The sequence below is a fragment of the Marmota monax genome, unplaced genomic scaffold (assembly GCF_021218885.2).
Source record: "Marmota monax isolate L192 unplaced genomic scaffold, Marmota_monax_Labrador192_F-V1.1 WCK01_AAM20220418_F8-fsc00144, whole genome shotgun sequence".
Taxonomy (NCBI): domain Eukaryota; kingdom Metazoa; phylum Chordata; class Mammalia; order Rodentia; family Sciuridae; genus Marmota; species Marmota monax.
Genome location: NW_026694618.1, coordinates 421,808 through 445,204, shown reverse-complemented (window position 1 = coordinate 445,204; position 23,397 = coordinate 421,808).

Genomic DNA, 23,397 nt, shown 5'->3' with positions numbered 1-23,397 from the left:
TTCACTACAATCATTTTTTTCTGGTGATAATATACATCTACCATACTGGGTCTTCATTTATTTATTACTGATGGAATTAAGTTGACACCCTTTTAAATCATATTTCTTTCCATACCGATTGGATTGCCTTTTTTTTCATTGGTAGAGATTCTTTATTTCTGGATAAGTGCCTTTTAGTGTGTGTATGCACACATACATATTACATATAAAATATAAAATACACACATATTTTTCATATCACCCTCTTAATTGTATTGAAGATAAATTCTTGATTTTGTCATAATCTTTTTTGTCATTACTTTATTATTGTGGAAGTTGTTTTGTTAAATATATTTTGCCTACTGAAAGATCCTACAGATATTCTCTTTGTTTTCCTCTGTGACTTTTATTGCTTTCATATGCAGATTTACCTTTGCAATCTACCTGGAATTACTTATGCATCGCATGTGATAGTATATCAAAACTTTTTTTTCTGTTTATAAACTCAGTTTTCACATTACCATTTAATGATATGGACATCATTTTTGCCCTTTTCCATTTGCCTCCCCTCTTGTCAATAACACATCATCCTAATTTCTTTTGTGGTAGATTTTGGTATCTGAGAGTGTAAGACCTTTAAGATTGTTCTGCATGATTACCTTGCTATTCTTAGTTCTTTTTTACTCTCCATTCACATATTTAACTCAATTTGCCAACTTCCCCAAGATATTGCTAGAATTCTGATGAAAATTCAGTTAATCCACTAGAATAATTTTCACAGTATTAACAAATCTCTATTATTTAGCCTTCCCTTCTAAATACTATTATTTATTTTTCAGTCATTTATTTAGTTTGTTTTATTTTGTTCTCAATGATATTCTTATAGGATTCATACAAGTTGTACACATTCCTTATATTTATTACTAGTGTAAGAAGCTATTAAAAACCATAAAATATTTTGTAGCAATATGGTGCATTAGATACGTTTGGGTTTTATATATTACATATCCAGTGACCAGATTACTACCCTTATTCATTGTAAATGTATCTATAGTTTTTATTAGAATTTATTTGTATACAGTCATTCTATATGCAAATAATTAGTTGATATCTTCCTTAAAATATTTAACATGTTTTAATGTTTTATTGAACTGACTGGAATATTCAGTAGACCTGCTGAACAGAATTATAATGAAGGTCATTTTAATTTCATTCCTCATAATAGGAAAAATGTTGTTAATGTTAATAGTTCACAAATACATATGTTCTATATTATAAAATTTTTATAAACATCCTTTCAAGAAAAAGTTATTATCTACTACAGCCTGCAGAGATGTTAATTCAGAAAACCAGCGAGGAGTTATGGGGAATTAGAAAAGACAAACAGACACACAGAGAGAGGAAGGTGAGACCAGATGGGACATTACTTTCTGATGGAGAGTAATCACACAGAGCTAGCTCAGCACATTTATTATATAAGTTTTAACATCAAAATCATTTTCTGTAAGACATTTTTTCAAAGCAAGCAGACTGAAGGATGAAGCTCTGATAGGCAATTATAATTATACTTATTGAGCTCATAATTCTCTACCACCAGCAGCTGGTATCTAAATTCAAGGTCAAGACTGATAGTGCCATGGTATACACAGAACCTCCTTTGAGAAAGTGTCACCATAGCAACTGAGGAGTCTCAACTTGTACCTTTGCATAAGGAGTTCCCAGCACAGGAACACTCCTGTTGAAGAATAGTCAGAGATCATAATTTAAATCATCACTCTCAACAATTGCCATCATGGTAATTATCTTACAAGTTTTTAGCATGAATGAGTTTTGAATTTCATCAAATGTTTGCTCATTACATACCAACATTTCCTCACCATGTTAATTTGGTATTTTTTCTTTGAATCTACTAAGCAATGTCTTTGGTATAGGGAGTGATGGATCCTTCTCCATTCTTAATATTTTATATTTTGTGTGTTCTCTATTTCTCTCTCTTGAGGACTCTTGTGATTACACAGATCCCATCCAAATGATCTGGGATAATCTCTTCATCTAAAAATACTGAATTTAATTACTTCTGTAAAATCTTTTTTCTTTTATGTATGGCAATAGATTTTTTAAAAAATATGGGAAGTGAGGCATAAATATCCTGGGGCCATGATTTTGCTCACTACATGGATCTTGATATATATATATATATATATATATATATATATATATATATATATATATATTTTTTTTTTTTTTAATTTGCCTTAATTAGTTATACATGATGGTAGAATACATGTTGACACATCATACACACATGGAGTATAAATTCTTCTGGTTATACATGATGTGAAATTACACCAGTTGTGTAGTCATATACGCACATAGAGACAATATCTGATTCATTCTACTATCCTTCCTACCCCCATAACTCCTTACTACCCTTTACTCCCCTCTGCTTAATCCAAAGTACCTCATTCTTCCATAGCTTCCCCTTATTGTGAATTAGCCTTCTCATATTAGAGAAAACATTTGGCCTTTGGTTTATTGGAATTGGTTTATTTCATTTAGATATTCTCCAGCTCCATCCATTTGCCTGCAAATACTATAATTTCATTCTTCTTTAAGGCTTAGTAACATTCCATTGTGTATATATACCACATTTTCTTTATCCATTCATCTATTGAAGGACATCTAGGTTGGTTCCTTGGTTGGCCATTGTGAATTGAGCTGCTGTGAACATTGATGTGGCTGCATCACTCTAGTATGCTAATTTTAAGTCCTAGAAGTGTAGCTTGGTCAAATAGTGGTTCTATCCAAGTTTTCTAAGAAATCTTCATGTGGCTTTTCATAATGGTTGCACTAATTTGCAGTCCCACAGGCAATGTAAGAGTGTACGTTTTTCTCTACATCCTTGTCAACACTTATTGTTTCTTGTATTCTTGAAAATTGCCATTCTGACTGGAGTGAGATGAAATCTTAGAATAGTTTGATTTTAATTTCTCTAATCACTAGAGATGAACATCTTTATATATATATATATATATATATATATATATATATATATTTGTTGATCAATTGTATTTCTTATTCTTTGAAGTGTCTGTTCAGTTCCTTACCCCATTTATTGATTTGGTTATTTGGTTTTTTGTTATTGAGTTTTTGAGCTTGTTGTGTATCCTGGAGATATAATACTGATCTTCTCCCATCTGTAGGCTCTATCTTCACTTTATTGATTGTATCCTTTGCTGAGAAGCGGCTTTTTATTTTGGATCCTTCCAATTTATTTATTCTTGATTTTACTTCTTGTGCTTTGGGAGCTTGGTTAAGGAAATCAATTCCTAAGCAAACATGGTGAAGATAATATCTTAAATGCTTTAGTTTTTAAAGTATAGTATATTTACTGAATTTACCTCTTTTTCCTTAATTTACTAAGAACAATGTGGTTAAAAGCTCTGATTATGACTTTACTTTTAGTGCCATATTTTGAACTTTATATGGTGTAAGTCTATATAATTAGTAAACATAAATCTCATTTTATGATAGTTTTACTTTTGCCTCTGATGAGAACGTATGTAGATGTAACAATACTTTAAGTCCTATAATTTACACATTACTTTTATGCTATCAATTTTCAGATTATTATTTACCCACTAGTGCATAATTAATTTAAACAGTTCTCATTCCTTCAGTTCTGCTCATCTGCATTTCATTTCTAGTGCTCTTTAATTCTTCTTAGCTATGATTCTTGCTCAAGAATTATTGTCATCTATCAAGAAATTCCTTTGGTGTATTTTTAAAGTTTTTGTCTCATGATGATAAAATCTCTGTATTTGTCTGAATATGTCCTCACTTTAATTTCATATTTGGAGGATTTTTTTTCTATGGATTAAGAGTTTAAAATAGACAATTTCATTTCAATAACTTGAAAGTACTTATTGGCTCTATTTAATGTTACTAAATTCCTGTTAACAATATATGCCAATATAAAACACTCACTAAGAACTATAATGTGTGCTTTTAAATTTATTGTTTTTGTCTGGGTTTCAGATATTTTTAAGATACACGTATATCTAATTTTCTTTTTAGTAATTCTGACAATTTTCTCTCACTAATTTTATTTTGTATTTGTGTTCTATATCTTCTATTATTGCTCTTATATTTTTCACTTTTCCCCTTTTTTGAAACTAAAATAATTTACATTATAAGTCACTTTTCTAGGTCTCATATGTGTCACATTCTTTTATAATAATATTTCTCTATATGCTTCATTCTATATATTTTCTTACTGCATACTTTTCCTGAAACAAACAAACAAAAACATCTTTTCTGCTGTGCCCAATGGCTTTTAAGATTCTTTCTTATTTTTTTTATTATTTTTTGTCATTTTATACTTTATTGGTCCTACTTCTTTATTTTATAAATATTTTCAAAAATCCGCACCTTGCTAACTCTTTCATTTTACATATTAATAACAGTTTTAGTTTATTTTTAATTTTTTTTTTTACCTAACAACTTCAATCACTATCATTTTAACTTCTGTTTTATTGTCTCTCTTTTCTCTTCATTTTCAGTTATGGCAAGTTTTTGATCAAATGTTGGACACTGTCAAAACGAACAAAAAGATTAAAACTAAGGAAGCTCTGATAATATCCATTTTTTTTTTCTTAGCAGGCAAGTACAATAAGGGAAAAGAGTTTGTTTGGGAATATAATATTTCAGTGCTAGATTTCAGGATTTGTTAGGACTGTATTTTCTAGTTCACACTAAATATTAGAATATGCTTTCAGATATCTCAAATACAGGCCTCAGGTGTTCTCCAGAGCCTCTCCTGTTTAGAAATGTATGGATTTAAATTTTGTATGTTTTCTCTCCTAATAATGATGCATGTCATAGAAAAGAGAGTTATTTTAGATTTCCATATCTTAATAGTCCAGCGGCAAAATGCAAATTGGCAAAGAAGATCTCAAGCTCTTACATGATTTTCCTACTTTCATGGAGATTTGTCTCTAATATTCTATCAGAAAAGATGCTCCCAATTGCCTTTCAATAGTTATTTGGATATGATGTCCAGATATCGAATTTGTTTTGAATGGCAAGGTTCACCTAATACATGCTACAGGACATAACCACAAGTTGCAGTCTCCTATCTTTATGGTCCATAATGTTGCTAAAGAAAAGCTGTAATGATGTGTAAGAAGCAATTTGTTATTTTCCTTACCCAGTGATATGTGTTCATTTTTCCCCAAATAGAGCAGACTCATTCCACTGTTAACATTTCCCAACAGTGAGTGAACAGAACTGCTATTTAGGACATGGAAAAAACAACAATAACAAAATCCTGCACATATCACTGTTGCCTAGCTGTACAGATAAAACAGAAAATATGAATTTTTGCAATGACTCTTAAGTAAATAAAACTGTTCTAAACAATATATATTAAATAAATATATGATTAAAAAAATAAATCACTTGTCAGTAGTCTTTGCAAGTGGCACCAACAGAGAAAATCAAGTTAAAAAAGCATTATTAATATTATTATTGATAAAGAAAAGTAAATCAAGTAAAGACTAAGGATGCAGTTAGTGTTAGGAGTGATGTGAACCTGAATTTCAAATTCTGTCAGAAATTTCTCTCAGCTTCTCTTATCTTTCTCAGAAGAATCCTGAGAGATATCATTCTTGGAATATATATATATATATATTTGCATATATATATATGCAAATTTCCATTACTTAATACCTGAGATAATTAACTTAAAACCAGGAAAGGTATAGTTAATAGGTTTTGAGGTTTCAGTGCATGTTTTGTTGGCATCATTGTTTGAGGGTACCTTAAATGGCTTGGAGCACATGGTAGAATAAGGAGCTCACCTCCACCTCATGTAGCCAGGAAGCAAAACAAGAGAAAGAGGAAGTGGTTTGGGTCCTTTATCCCCTTCCAGGTCATACCCAATGACCTCATTTCTTTCAGCTAATATCCTCTTTTAAAAAGATTCACCACTTCCCAATAGTGCCAGGATTGGGGCTATTTTAGCACATAGGCAATTTGTAGGCATTTAACATCTAAACTATAGAACATGCTCAACACTGAAGCAATCACACTTAAGAGGAAATCAGAATATTTTAGGAAGAAAGCAGCTCCCTTGGTAGATATAAAGCATGTGTATTCAATGCTCTATATCTGCCAAATGAGCTGCTTTTAGTGGATGGCCAGTGTACAAGTTATCAAAAGATATCTGTTCATCAAAACGTCATCTACAATTAGTATGTAAAATTATAGCAATTTTAATTAAATCAAGATCATATGACATTACTCAATTAAAATATATTGAAAATTTTACTAAAATGTTTATCGTATAATATAAAGAAATGACAACAATTAGATTAAAAAATAATAATAAATAAAATTTATTTGTTATTATTTTTTAATCTAATCCTTTTTTAGGTCATCCAAGAATTGATTTTGTGATCATTACTACTTAGAGTTTTATCATTGTTTTCTATAGTGTATATGCTTATATACTTTAAATGCTTATTATTTTCTTTTACAATGGATATTTTTAATAATGCTATATATTAATACTCATGGAAGCAATCAACATAGAATTCATTTTTAGTCAAAGCCAATTTGGTTTTTGTACTTTTTTTTGATTGAATTGTTTCTCTTATGGACATATTATTAAAACACAAACAAGTTGATTGTGCTAGAAGGAAGTAGCTTTGAACATAGGTATAGATTACTTAGGTTAAAGACAGAGCACATGAGCAATATAGATTCTGAAGCCACTAAAATACCTATGCAGATACAAATTAGTCATATAGTTATGTATAATAAATCATAAGGCTTCTCTTTCCCATGAACATTAATACACTCAGTGTCCCTAAATTTGTCATAGTTTAAATGCAAATAATTTTGCTTCATAAGAAAGACAAATCTACATTGATAAAAGATAAAACTCTTTTAAAAGCAGAGCATAAATTGAGGGGGAAAATGGGAATGTGTAAACAACAACAATAAAAATTTTATAAATGTGAAAATACTTTGAAAATATCAGGACAAATTCTAAATAATTAAATTCATGCTTGATTATAATATTATTAATTTAAGACATCTATTCTTTCTACCAAAAGTCAAACTTATATTCCAACATATAATGGGTATTTTGATAAAATTATTGAAACTCACAGGAATTTGCTATGCAATTATAATAGACAAAATTTAAATTTAGCAGTGGTAGTGACAGAAGAGGAAATAGTAATAAATTTCATCTTTGCATAAAATAAAAATTAAAGACTCGAATATATAAAACATTAAATGTGTCTGAGTAAAAAAAATCATATAATGTAGTAATAATACACATCTAAAACTTTTCCTTCTGGGGGAATTTCCTTATCAATATTATTTTAAACAAGGAATATTTTGTTTAGTATATGTACTGAACAGTTATGAATCAAAATGAAACAAGTCAAGACTGTCTTACTACTAAACATTACCAGAGGAGATTATATGGCAAAAGCATTTTGGTTTACTTACTTTTATATTTTTACAAAACATTCTTCACTGATCTGCCTCTGTGTCCTGGAGAACCACCCCCAAAATACCTGTTCTATTTTAAATAGTGCAATACAAGCTTCATTATAGGCAAAAATAATCCCCTTTGACCTTCAAAAGTACTTCATCACATACAACTGCGTCAAGGTTCAGACTACATATTGTAATATTTATAAAGATGATGGTGATGTTAATTATGATAACATTATGGAGTGTTTATTATGTGCCAAGCTCATTCTTAAATGCTTAACATTCATTACCTATTATTCACAATAGACCTATAAAATACTGCAGCTATAGCATATTAAGTATCTTGCCTAACATTACTTTACCAATCATAGGGAGAAGTTGAGGTTTCTTGCAGCCTTGCCAGGGCCTAGACACATTGTGAAACATTTCACAATTTGATTCCTATAATATTTACTATTTATAGTTAAAAAATTAATTCTTCATCAAAGAATATGTAAAAGTAAAGCACAGGATATTTAAGAGAACTCATACTTGGTTTTCTCATATCCCAACAGTAAAAATTAAAACACTTTTTCTGAATATGTAATGTTACCAAACATGAACAACTAGATATTAAACAGAGAGCAATGATAACTATATGAATTCAGTAATCATCTTAAGAAAACATTACTAAACTGAATCTATTATATGAAATATTGTTCTCAGTAATTTTTCAATGAATCAAATCAGATTTAACCTACTAACTATTTTTTTTTTAATTTTGTGAGTTTTAGAATGACTACATAATATTATAAATAACTTCACAAGTTTGAATGAAATCTTCAAATGCATCTCCATTCCGATTACATTTGAATTAATAAAATTATAAATGTAATGTACTACATTAAGTTTTAGAATTGTATGACTGAAATTGTTTCAGGCTAGTACCATCCTCCAAAGCACTTTATTGTCTGTTCTTCAGCATCCAAATATGTCACCTCAATATGAAACCAATAGTAAATGCTGGTTCTCAGAATCATTTAAAAAATTTCATATTAGTTTTTGACATTCGTACTTTGACCAAGACAGAATCAAATAATGTCTACATTCTTATTATTATTGACCAAAGTTATTACTTCACATAATATCCACAGATGTCATGAAAGGGTTCAGCTTCATGAATTTTCAGCCTGACCTAGGTTATCTTCCACCTTCTGGAGATGTACAGAATATTTTGAGACTATATATGAGACTCTGATGTGAAATGGTAAGGTATAAGAGAGTACTCCACAACAAAAGTAATACAACAGAATAAAAATAATATATTTGCACATTAAATGTAAACTCATATTGTCAAAAATTAGTGTATATATGTTGAGATTTAATTCCTTCATATGTTGATACTTTCTCACAGGTATCTTGCCAAAAGTTCTAAAAAAAAAAAAATTACTTTCCTCTTTGTCATGATTGTCAAAACATAAAAGAGATATTTTCTAGGCAGAGATGATATTTTTTTCTACAAAATTTTCTTTATGAACAAAGGAGTTAATCATATTTCAGAGGCACAATAATTTGAGAATTTTTTTTTTGACTAACCTACATTTACTTCCATAGAAACTAGCACAAAATGGAATATCACAAGAGACTTTTGTCAGGTGAAGTTTTGCATAAAAGTTTTACATAAAAACTTTTAAAGAATTGTTTTCTGCCCAGTATGGTGGAAGAAATGACCAAGGTCATGGCACAAATTTTATGAATAAAATCTTCACCTTGAGTGTTGAAACCTGCCTAGAGATAGAGAAATGTTTGGGCAAATATATCTTTGCATGTGAAAGCCATGAATATCAGGAGATATTATAAATATGTTATAATCCACTAAAACTTACTACTGAGAGTTAAAAGGGTGAGTGTCACTATGTTTTTTTTAATGTGTCTATTAAGCTTTTCCATGATAAACTTTTGTTCTGTGTCCATAGTCTCCCTTTTCTTTCCCAGAAGGACAGGATGAAAAAAAAAAATCCAGTAAATTAATATAATTAAATTGTTAAGGATTTACCTTTAAAAAGCCTACTTGAAATATAACTGTTTGCTGCTGTTATTTATGATAGAAAATTAAAAATTAATTTATTATTTTTTCATTTTGAATTTATTTGAAATATATATTATTTGAACTTAAAAATGAAATTCACACTAATGGGAAAACTTAGCATACTGTTTGGTTGGAATTTCAGGAATCAATGTGGCAAAGCCTTGACTAATACTTCCGGTCCTGATTGCTCTGCATTGCCTATGCTCCATCTGGAATTTGCTCTTGAAACTGGTCAGAAAACCCAATTAACAGGAAGGCTTTTCTCTCTCCTATATTCTGAAACAAGAATATTCCTCTACTTAATGACATGAGCAGGAAAGTTCTGAGTTATAAAAATGTAAATGTTCTACTGGCATATCAATAACGTTTATACTTAAATGTGAATTATACCTAGAAGCAAATGCACCTATTTCATATGGGATCAAAATCAGTGTTCAGAGGAAGTGACTTACAGTTTATTTCAAAGATCATGAATTACCACAAAAAATAAGTGAAGAGAAAAAGAATTTAGGATTAGATCATTGTAGCATTACAGTGAATTTTAGGAACAGAGTTAAGTTTTTCAAATAGACTTCATGTTTAATGCATGGCAGTCATATTTACTTTATAAAATACTTTTTTTATTTCTCTTATAATGACAAATTTGCTTTACCTCTTGGCCAGAAGTGTTATGCTTCATCCCAAAAGTGATTCTATCCCAGCAGACTGTACAGTTCAAATTGAAATTTTAAAACACAGTGTAAATCAGCCTGCTACTGGCATGCTATAGAGGAACGAAGTTAGTTTTGTATAAATAAGGTAAAATCTTTGTGTTGTTTCCAAATATGTATAAATGACTTTAACAAAAACATGTACAGGAAATTACTATAATTAATAAACCGTATAATTTCCCATATATATTATAATTAGCAACATTGCAAAAGATCCTATATTATTTTGCATGCAATATTTTATTGAAATTTGAGGAAAAGAATATTGCCTAACTCATTTATTCAATAAAAAAATCATATTTTGTGTTACTTTTGATGTGATTTATTGTGCTTTGATAGGTAACAGATGCAAACAGTTGGATAATTTCATAAACTGGGTTAAATGGCCCAGTCATACTTTATATTATAAAGTCATGAGGATTGGGAGATTGAGGAAAGAGGACTACAAGTTCAAAGCCAGCCTCAGCAAAAGCAAGGTGCTAAGCAACTCATTGAAACCCTGTCTATAAATAAAATACAAAAATAAGGCTGGGGAAATGGGTCAGTAGTCAAGTGTCCTGAGTCCATTTCCTGGGACATCCCTCCCACACCAAGTAGTAATGGGGAAAATCTTAAGAATCTCCCAAATTTGCACTATGCAAAACCAGAACTAAGACTCCTTATATTATTGCTGATGTCCATGATATTAATAAGAAACCAGGGCTATTAATTATAGGACTTTTCTATTTTTTAAAAACTGTACTAATTCTAAAATCACCTTATAAGAAAGACATATGGTATTTTAATTTTTAAATTTAAAATTTTAATTTCAGAAAATTGATTTATTTAGGATTTACAAACTCAAAAATGAGTTTGTCACAGTCCTAAAAAGAATGAATAGGAAGCCAGAATTCCAGGCAATGTTTGAGTGCTTGCAAGGAGTGTGCTTTTTTGACTATAATAAATGAAACAGTGATTATTTATGTTTGACCAAAGACATACTCAGTCACAACACTCACTTTTGGAGGGAATGTGTGTTTTTTCAGTAGTATGTAGTAAAGTGAAAAGAATATCAAAGTTCTTTTGAAGCTGACAAACTTTATGCAGCACCATATTAGCATTTTCTCATGTCTGTATTTTAATAGAGATCCTCTTAGTTAACAAATATGTCATTGGCACATATGTATTTTTTCCTGGCCTGATGTTTATATTGTTTCTGGGAACTAGCCTTGCATTAAACATCAACTTTTGCATAATTTTCATAAAATGGGGTTATCAGATGTGTAAACTGTGGTGTGAGTGGTATGGTTTTTGTAAAGAAAAAAAAAATTAAAATATTTTTAGTTATACATGGACACAATACTTTTATTTTGTTTATTTATATTTTTGTGGTGCCAAGGATCCAACCCAGTGCCTTATATGTGTGAGGCAAGCACTCTGCCACCGAGCCACAACCCCAGTCCAAGAAAAAAAAATCTTTAAAGTTGTATTTAACATTATTTTTGGCAATTATTTATTGAGCACCTATTAATTGGCTAACACAAATTTGTAGTGATAGGCACTGAATACCATAAAGATTTACTGTCCTCATTTGTAATTAAGCAGGGATTCATGTTAGATTATCAGAAAACTTATTTCAGTGACTTCAGAGATTTAGGTTTGATCTAAAGAACCAATTAATTTGACTCTTGCCTAAACAAGGGATGCTTCCCTTTAGAGATTTTTTTTCTAATCATGGCATGAACTTATTTGACATTGTATTACTTTGCCACATCAAGAATGAGAATATAGGGAGACGTGCTATCAAAAGCTGTTAAAAGAGCTGAGGATGCTGGAATTTTCAAATAACTCAGTGGAAAATAATTGGGGTTTCATGCCTTGAATTCCCACAGGGCCAAGATAATAAACAATGGTTTGAGTTTATATTTAGAAGATTCTGGTTGGTGTATAGTTGAAGTAATAATAACAATTTCCTAACTACTACTAAAATTAAATAATCTGTATTTTCTCTAAGTGTGGTTTTAGCAAACAGTTGCCTTGATGAAAATGTAATTGGCCAACTCCAAAGAAACTATTTAGACATCAATTTATCTTTTTAATTCTTTTTCAAGGCTACATTTGGAAAATATATTAGCTGCCTAAAAAATTATCTGAGTTCTCATAATGTTCCTTAAATCAGAGCAAGTATTTCCAAAATGATAATATTTTTATTAAACTGTAAGAAATATTTTACAAACAAAAATTTTGCAAGCTCTAATATGTCTAGTAGATTACTAAAACTCAAAACATATCTGTACTTTAGCCCTTTAATCAGGCATGCTGAGAATGTCTCTTGTTGAGTTAGAGAGAAAAATAAGTCACATGGTTGCTCAGCATCCACTACAAAGACAGGAAGAAGTGAAAATTGAAGAGTTAAGAATTAACAAAACTCTTTATTATGATTGAATATGAGGAGTCCCCCCAATCCCCATGTGTTAGGTAATACAGGAATGTTCAGAGGTGAAATGAGTAGATTACAGGAGTTTCAACCTCCTTGGAGGATGCATCCACTTGATGGATTAATAACTTGAATTATCACAGTAACTGTAGGCGGGTGAGGCAGGCTAGTAGAAGCAGGTCAATGAGGACATCCCTTTGGGGATTATATCTTCCCTGTGGCTTTCCTCTCTCTTTTTCTTCACATCCTCTCTCTTTCCTCTTGGCTGCCATAAGCTAAGCAGCGTTCCTCCTTCATGTTCTTGTGCCGTAATGTTCTGCCTCCCCTAAGGCCCAGAGCAATGGATTTGGCAAACCAAAGACTGAAGGCTCTGAAACTCTTGCGATAAAATAAACATTTTCTCCTCTAAGTTGATTTTGTTTGGGATTTAGTCACATGTACAAAAATCTGACTAATATGCCTGGTCTTTGTTAGAGGTATTTTTACAAGATATTTTTAATAGTTAATTGAGACATCTGGAAAAAGTATATGAGTTAATAAAAAATATAGTTTATAACTTGTACTGTGTGTGTGTGTGTGTGTGTATGTAGCTCTTTCAAGGATTGTGTGTTTGCATGTTAGGTAAAATGAAGTGTTGTGGCAAAGAGGAAGCAATTACATAGTCATGATGATAGAGGAAACCCAAAAATCTATGGAGAATTGAGAGCAAATATAGGGACTACATGGTTGTGGCAAGGACAGTGACTTAAGAGCTGAGTCAGGAAGAATCATTTAGCATTAATCAGATGAAGAAAGAATGAGTGGTCTGAAACATTTTTTGAGATAGGTTCTGTAAAACTCGGAGGAATTTAGAAAAAAAATATGTAAATTATAACTTGAAATATATTAAGCTAGGGCAGGAATGAGGAGGAGATTTTTGATTCACTAAATATATGATCTTTGCTCCATAAACTATGTAGGAACAACTGATAAGCTTTTATGCAAACGGGAGCAAACATTCAAGTATTTCCGGGTAATGGTGTATCAACTTCTACTTTTTGCATTTACTCTTAGATTCAGTTATTAGGACATACTAACGAAGTTGTTGTATGTCATTTTATCAGTCTCCATCAGTGCTTTCTTAGATATGTTTAAGTTTGCCAGGCTGATTTCATAATGCAAATTCTTAGATCATAATAAGTATTCAAAGATCTTTTGAGGCAGCTGAGGACCATATCAGAGACTAGTCACTTGAAGACAAAGTAGGTCACCTATTTTGCTCATTCATGCGGCTGCCCCTATTTTCAAAACTTACTCTAAGATTGTGGGAAAATGTCTGACAGATTCCTAAAGTTAATTCATATTATTATTGAGTCTTAAACATTAAAGGCCATTTAGCATCTCAATTATCATAAAGGCAAATGAGAAGGAACAATAGAAATAAAAATTGGAGACAGTAGTGTTGAAATGCTCTGTATTCATTGCATTGGAAAAATTTCTGGATTAGGTCAAAAGAGAGTAATATCATTCCTTTCGGTTGTTAAATGAATATGGAATAAATTAGAGAAAGGCTCTCTAAACACCGTAGTTTACAGGACTGGTTCCTGTGAACTGAAGGAGAGTGCTTTTAATATAACGTTGGCATGTGCTGCAGCTATGAAGGCCAGTGGTTTTAATTTTGTTAAATTTTAGGACTTTTTTTAAAAAAATATTTAACAGATAATCAAGATATCTGGAAAATATGAGTTAATTAAGGTATTTTATAGTATGCTCAAAGACATAACAGGAGAATGCATTTAAGCTTCTTTAAGAAAATGTGATTTTTTAAAATTCAATTTGTGTGTCAAGAAAGCATTGGAAAATAGTACACACAAGATTGAAAATAAATATAGTGAATTAATTCTCTCACAGCACAGTCGTGAGATAAAACATTCAATTCATAAAAACAGTCACTAATTCTTTAAACACAATGACACTTATTTGAACACCAGTTTGAGCAAACATAAAAAAATTCATAAAGAAAAGATATGTGCACAAATAGCCTAAAATGAAGGTAGAATAACTATGAATTCATGTGTTTACAGGTATATGCATGTGCATATTCGCGCATATATCAAGATTTTGGCAATTCTTTTACAATCAAATTTTTATGTAAAATGTTTCTGTTAGTAAAGAAAACATTTACTTAAAATGTATCTGTTGTAATGAAGTAAGTTTTAATTTAATTATATTTTAATTACATTGTAAAGATTAGGTGGGGGAGCAGAGGCTGGATTGTGCTTCCCAAAATTCATATTTTGATATTTTGATGTCCCATAACCTAGTATCTCAGAATGTGACAAAGAATAATATTTAGAGAGAGAGCCTTTAAGAAATAATTAAGTAAAATGGCAGCATACCACATGGGCCCTAACCAAATATGACCTGTGTCCTTGTAACAGATTAGAACACACAGAAAGAAGAATATGTGAAGAACCGGGGAAAAGACAGCTGTCTTCAAGCCAAGCAGCGAGGACCTCAGAAAGAAATGAATGTGCCAACACCTTCATCTTGGATTGTTAAAAAAAAAAAAAAATTGTTTGATTTATAAGGTTCCCAGTCAGTAGCACTTAATTGTAGCACTCATAGCAAACAAATATACCATGTAAAATATATTTGTCAACTTCGTTATCATATAGGGTTGGTTGGAATGTGCTGTAAATTTAACACACATAATGGAATTGAGAGCTTTGGAGTAATGGAACTCCACAAACATGAAGATGATGCATAGACTATTTGGCAAATATATTGTTTCTCCATATCTAAGGTTTCCTTCTCCATGGACTCAATCAACTTTAAACTAACAATAGTAAAAAAACAAATTAAAAAAAAATGTTTTCTCCCTACTGAACATGCACCGACATTTTTGGTGTCAGTATTCCCTAAATAATACAGTATACCAAATTTATATATAGCATTTATATTGTATTAGATATTATAGTAATGTAGAGATGAGTCAAAATACAGATGCTCATTCATTTAATATATGATTACATCTGATAAACCTATTGTAAGATGAAAATTTCACAAGTCAAAAATTCATGTGATACACCTACTCTGATAAACAACAAAGCTTAACCTAACCTATCTTAAAAGCATTCAGAACACTTGCATTACTCTACAGTCAAGTAAAATAATCAAGCATAAAGCTATTTTATGACAAAGTGTTGGATATCTCATGTGATTTAGTGAATAGTGTAGTGAAAATGAAAACTAGAATGGTTGTATAGGTCTGCTTTCACTCATTTTTAAATTGGAAAAATCATTAAATCAAACCCAATATCAAGGGCCATATGAATGAAATTATGTGCCCAGGCATATGCAAATACTGCACTACTATAGGGACTTGAGCTTCCATGGATTTGGATACTCAAGGGGGTCCTAGAATCATTTCACAATGGATAATGGGGACCATTTGTAATACAGTAAAAATTATGAGATTTGAGCTAGAATATAATTGCAAAAGGAGTCTTTGATGGTATCCTTATTGACACAAGCTGATTATGCTGAACTAACTGATTTGGCTGTGGGTAAGATTGGACTCATTTATTTCCATTTAGCTATTCAGAAATGTCACCTTTTTTAGAATGATAATTTCTTCGCAATATTTTTATGAATGTAAATACCTTCATTTTTTTTTTTTCTCAAGGGATCTTCATTTATTTGTATGCAGTGCTGAGAATCGAACCATGTGCCTCACACATGCCAGGCAACTGCTCTACAACTGAGCCACGACCCCAGCCCCAGATGTAAATACCTTTTAAAATAGTTCCCATCTTTGTTCTGTAGTTCTATTGCCAAACAGGTATATTTGTAGTTGAGGGATAGAGAAGAACAATATTAATGAAATAACCATGCTGTAGCCATGGTTATTAGACTAAGGAAAATGCTATCAAAATATCTTGTCACTTATTTGTCATAAAAAATGAAAGGTGAGTAAAAATTAAACTTATCAAATACTAATATGAGATCAGCATTTCATGAAGTCTTAGAAATTAAATTTCATGTTCTTATTTTTTGGTATATGGCCTATAGGAATTCGACTTAACATAAAAATCATTAACTTCCTAGAAAACAAAACAAAACAAAACAAAAACAAAAACATACATACAAAATACAACTTCATGACTTTTGATTTTTATTTTAATTTTTCAAAGGTTTTGTAAAAAACAAAAGCAAATTAAATATCTTCTACTCACCAGTACACAGTAGGATATTTCTTAAAGTTAATAAAAATCTCATTTTGCTAGTAAATTGAACATACTTTAAATGCATTAAAGGTTCTCACTAAAGAAAGCATACCACAAACATAATGAAACTTACCACCCATTCTGAACATTTGAATTTTACATACTCAAAGTGGGACACATCTGTATTTCTATTAATCATTCATTAAATGTAAAATGATTCCTATGCTGGTGACAACAGGAACACCTACGGGGTAACTGTTTGAAGTTTGAGGCTTTCCTGATTTCACTCCTGTGCTTCCATGTCTCCTAGGAAAGGAAGTCATAATTACCCAAATGATGGTACATTCTGTCAATTTCTCATTCATTAAGGAATTGATAAACAGTAATAAAAAAGGCTGTTAGGCAAAAAGTACACACAAAATATTGTCATGTCAAAAGTGAGTGGAAACTCCTTTAATCTAATTCCTAAAATAAAGAAGTGGAAATTCAGGCCCCTTCAAGGTCATAAATATACTCACTGGTTAGAGTGTTATGGCGTAGTAGTCAGGTCAATGAACAATGCCTAGGATCTAAAAAATAAAAAGTAAAGAACCTGTGGAGGGTGGAAGAAGCTTGCAAGAATTCTTACCTCTGTGATGCTTGGGAACTCCCTGGAAATTTGGCAATTATTAGCTGTGAGTTGCATTTTAGAGAGGACATTTTTATAACGAGAAAAAATTTTAAAAATAACAGAAATTTAATCTTAGGCTAAGCCTTTGCTCCTTAGCCTTGCTCTGGCAGCACAAAGCTAGATCACCTACTGCGGAATCCCTCTGTCCAGCAGCATTGACCATGAGGGGCTTACCACAGAACAATGCATTCCACCCTTGAATCCTGGCCCCCTCCTTTACAACTGACCCCCTCCATTTTATTCAGTACTCAATCTCTGCCCAAGGCCACTTTTGATAAATGAAAGTGTGGTGTCTGGAGATGGCCCAGGCTGGATGTAAAACAGAGATTCAATTTGATCAACTTGGTTTTCCCCCAACTGCATATCACCAAATGCCACCTGATCTACTCAGTTTTATAACTCTATCTCTCTCTCTCTCTCTCTCTCTCTCTCTCTCTCTCTCTCTCTCTCTCTCTCTCTCTCTCTCTCTCTCTCTCTCTCTCTCTCTCTCTCTCTCTCTCAACTTGGAAGGATTTTTGAAAATTCTTACATGTGTAGCCCTGGGGATTATATCATTTATCTGGCTCAGAGATTTGTGTAGGCTACTCAGTGTTGCTTATTCTGACAATACAGTCTCTTGAACTCTATATATACAAATTACATAAAAAGGCACTTGGACTTCATTATTTCCCATATTTTCAACCCTGAATATTTATTTTGGTCTTAATTTCACATTTATTTAATCATGTTAGTGGGATTTTGGAAAAGAGTGCGGTAAACAAACATATGGACTCAAATCTCTCCACTGCTTTTAGGATAAAATTCAAATGCACAGGCAGGGTTTACTAAGCTCTTCTTGCTGTGCTTGCTTCTCATCTACCTCTGAAATTCACCTTTCGTGCTTATTCCCTTCAGTCCCTCAAATGTTACCAGGTCCTCTAGCACCTTAGGTCTTTGAACCTGTGACTATCCTTGCCAACAAAAACATTGATTTTGTTTATCATCAAAGTTCTAAAACCCATTTCAAAAAATGTCTGTTTAAGTAATGATCTTTACATTGTATACTTGTAAAACATTTTATAGATTTAAAGAAAAAAATAAACCCAGTGTCATTACCTTTGTTAGCGTATTTTTGATTTTGTGAAAAGCAAAATTACAAAAAGTTTCTAGCCACATATGTAGCTTATATTCTCAAAATATATTTTTCTCTTTACCAAACTATAATGTATGCTAAAGTATAAAATATTTTGTGAAACATGGCTTTCTACATTTCTCTTTCTTTCTTTCTTTCTTTCTTTCTTTCTTTCTTTCTTTCTTTCTTTCTATCTTTTTTGGTGGTTCTGGGGATTGAACCCAGGGCTTTGGGCATGCAAAGGAAAGCAATCTACCAACTGAGCTATATCTCCAGTGCAAGTAAAATGTACTTTTAAAATTACACATGAAGATCAATTATATGATCAATTATCCTGGAGGCAGGTTCATCTAGGGCCCACTCTAAGGGAAATTAATTACTTACTCTGTAGTATATATTTTACATAATATATTCATTCATCTGATAGTCCTTTAACACAAACTGTAAGACATGTATTCCCTTGTACATGTATTTTGCCTAATGATATATGGTTAATTTACATTGTAGAAACCCTTTCTCACCTTATCTGTGCCATGGTATTGAATACATTTTTGTCTGTGTGTTTATTTTGCTGGCCCCAATTCAATCCCTCACATCAATCTTATAAAATGTATACATTAACTGTATACATATTTTAATGATTATAAATGGAGGACATTGATATAATGAGTTATTGCAAATTTGATTATTTTACTGATGTTAGAAGGATGATACTCAGTTGAACTAATGTATATATTTCATACCTGTATTACTTTTTCATAATTTCTATTGGAGCAAAAGAAGAGATTGTAAAAATACACTTGGTTTGGGTTTCAAAGAGGTTTTGCTATGTTAAAGAATGTATACTTTATTTTTTTAATGACTGAATATTTTTAAGAACTGAGACAAGCTTTTGTCATTTGTATATGCATGTTTGATAGTCACCTATACAGAAATATGACCCAAGATCCATATTAAGTATATAACCTAGCACATAGATAGCACATGCATTTGTTCCTCAATATCCATGTGCAGATTTGCATCAGAACCCTTCTTTACAATTATACCGAAATCTAGGTTGCTCAAATACCATAAAATGGTGTGGCTTTTGAATACAACCCATGCATATTTTCCCATTTACTCTATCTCTAGATACCTTATAATACCTAATAAAATGTAAATGATTTGTGTTGTTATAGTTTATGATTCAGAGAATAATAACCAAAAAAATGTCTAAACATGTTTGTAAAGGCACAATTTTTTTGGTTTTCAAATATTTTTAGCCCATGGCAGATTGAATCCAATGACACAGAATTTATTGATAAATAAAGATTGAACATACAACTGAATAAATATAAATATATAAAGAGAGGAATAGAGAGAGATATTACATATATGTATATTACTATATATGCATTTACAGACATAAAAATGATTAAATGCTATTTAAAGTTCAAAGTTATGTTAATAATTTAATAATCAAAATGATCCTATGAATTGGGTGTATGTTTTTTTTTTCCCATTTTACTGATTAAAGAGAGAGAGAGAGAGAGAGAGAGAGAGAGAGAGAGAGAGAGATGCTACAGCTGGTTAGTTCCATAGATAATCTGGTTACACAACCATCATTCTTTATTTTACTCCACAATTTACTTCTATTATTTTATTCATAATGTTTTAAAGAATTTTCCATAAAACTGACAGACTTAACAACATACTATATTACTTGGGATTTGTATTTGATGCACTTTCATGGAGTCATTGACTCACAAAGGACTAAAATATAATGTCCACTTCTTTTTACTAGGCTACCAGGGCCCTATGATCTGGGTATTAAAGGTAAGGATCTTTCAATTCACTTCTGTTTGCATCTCTGTACCAGTTACTTCTAGAATGGCATGTTATCCTTATTCTTAACTTCAGACTGTTCTGTGGCCTGCCTGAAATATGTGAATTTTTCAGATTTATTCATAAATACTTCTATAAAGCATTTACTGACCTTCAAGATTGAGTTTATGCATTTCTCCTTTGTGCCCCAAGAACCTTGTAAAGAATATTATCATAGTGCCTATTACATTTTATTGCACGTATCCTTTTTCATGCATCTGCCTCTGTCAATTTTACTGTGAAGAAATGAGGGCCAGATCTCTGTCTTATTATTCCTTTGTACAGTTCCTAACATATATTGGTAGGCAATTCATTTAGGCAAATGCCTAAATGAATACATGTTTGATTTATATGTCTGGAGCTTTATCACTGAGACATAGTGGAGTGTTCCAATATACAAAGTATGGATTATTGATGATGCTTGTCTTATTTTGGTTGAAAAGGTTTGACCTTAATGATTTTATTTATGCCAGCAGAGCAAAAGCAGATCTGTAGTCCCTTATTTTTAGAAAGGTTCTTTCAACAGGAAAAAATGACAAGGTAATAATTGTTACCTGCTTTTAACATTATGGACTCATAGCATATTGACAGTCCTATCACTGCTTCACTAATCACTCTTCTCTACTGGAAACTCACACTACCAGGAGAAAGGCAGCAGGGTTTTGTAATCCATGCCAGTTCTCATTGTTTTATAATCTGAGGCAAGGGCAGAATAGTAAAGCAATATTCCTTAGAGTCAAGGAACTGACTCAGATCTGCTAAAGGAGTACATTAGTCTTGCTCCAGCTAAATTCAATTAGAACCCCTGTGTGAAGTTCTAACTATTATAGAATTTTCTTCCCTCCAAATTAACTTCTTGTAGATTGTTTCTTCTAACAAGGTGAAATAAGTCCATTCCAATTTACTCAGAAAACTCAGGTATTAAACAACAACAACAACAAATTATCACTCCAAAATATTCTAATATAAAATTTTAAAGAGCAAATTTCTTATTTGGAAAATGTTAAAGGAGTTTTAGCATAACAGATACAGTGTAAAATATGTGGACCTTTTATTTCTTTATCAAAAGCTAACATAAAACTGAAGATGTAGATTTCATGGCATTGTAAAATTTCCAAAATTATTTGCCCACACAGAAATGTGGTAAGTGAACTATATAGGAAAATTTTCAACTTAAATATATTCTGTCATCCTAAATCCTGATGATTATTAAAAGTATATGTTATAGAAAAACTTGTTTTTTAATTGTAATTCATGAGATTTTGAACTAAAAGTAAATCTACAACAATAACTTCTAAATGTTGGAATTGCCATATTCATATAAAAATAAATGATTATTACATTCTTTTGTTAGTGAAATGCCTATTACTTTTCCTTTTGTTAGTGAAATGCCTATACTTTTGAAGTTTATGTTCCATTTGCTATCAGAGAATATTAAAGCCTATGAATACTGTGTGGACTATAATAATAACAGTTGCAATAACATAATCATCTCAGATTATTTTAAATATTTTATTAGTGAATTATACTTAGGTATAATAGTGGAATACATTTTGATATATTCATAAATGCATATAACATAATTTGCTTCATTTCAATTCCCAGTATTTTCCCTTTTCCATTCCTCCTCCCTCCCCCGAAATCCTTCTTCCACTGGTCTTCCTTCTATTTGTTATTTATTAAACTGATATATTACAATTATACATTAAAATGTACTTCACTATGCACATAGCATGGTTTGGTCAATTTCCTTTCTCATCTCCCTTCCCTTCTCCTTATTCCCCTTCCTCTACTCCACTGTGCTGCTTTCTGTTTTCATGAGATCTCCTTTTCATAAAATTCCTTCCTTTCTTTTTTTTTTTAAAGAGAGAGAGAGAGAGAATTTTAATATTTATTTTTTAGTTATCAGCGGATACAACACCTTTGTTTGTATGTGGTGCTGAGGATGGAACCCGGGCCGCAGGCATGCCAGGCGAGCGCGCTACCACTTGAGCCACATCCCCAGCCCCTCCTTCCTTTCTTACTAGCTTCCATATAAGAGACCAAAATTAAACCCTTGACTTTCTTAATGTGGTATATTTCACTTGGCGTGATATCCTCTATATGGCTGAATAAATCTCCAGTGGGTGTACATACCAAATTTTCTTTGTCCATTTGTCAGAATATTTTTAAAGTCCTTACTCCCATTTCAATTTAATAAACATTTGAATCTAACCCATTGCCTTCCTTTGACCATTGTCATAGTTTCAAATCATTGAGAGAATAATTTATAGTGGTTTGCGTCCTGCCTTTACTTCACAGTTGATTAATATCTGGCTTCTGCCTGTCACAGACACTTAGAGTAATTGAGACCAACATCAACAATTTCTACATAATTGTTACCTACAATCCAGTTTGATTTGTTCTTTTTTTTTTGTAATTCACTTTTTCCTTAGCTATATGATATTGCCATTTCCTATCTTGAGGCAGGACAGGGTGGGTCATGTAGCACTAACATATGAACCCTGAAATCTCAGTGCATTAACCAAGGCAAATTTCTATTTGCTTAGGCCAGTTTCAACATGGACTTAGCAGGGAGGTTTGTCCCACTTGGTTACTCCATTTGGGGAATTTTGTTTTAAAGCTTAATTGCTCTTAGAAGAGAGCTAAGAAGGAGATATCCTGGCTCTTAACTGCATCATGTTACTATTGCTCAGAATCTATTGGTGAGAATTATTCCTGTGGTTCCAAATGAAAGTCAAATGATGAAGTTTTGATGACCACCAACTGTCTCTGCTATGTCCTGCTCTTATTCTAGCACATTAGGCACACCTTTCCCATCTCCTGGTCATCCTCCATCACCAAGAACCTATTTTTACTA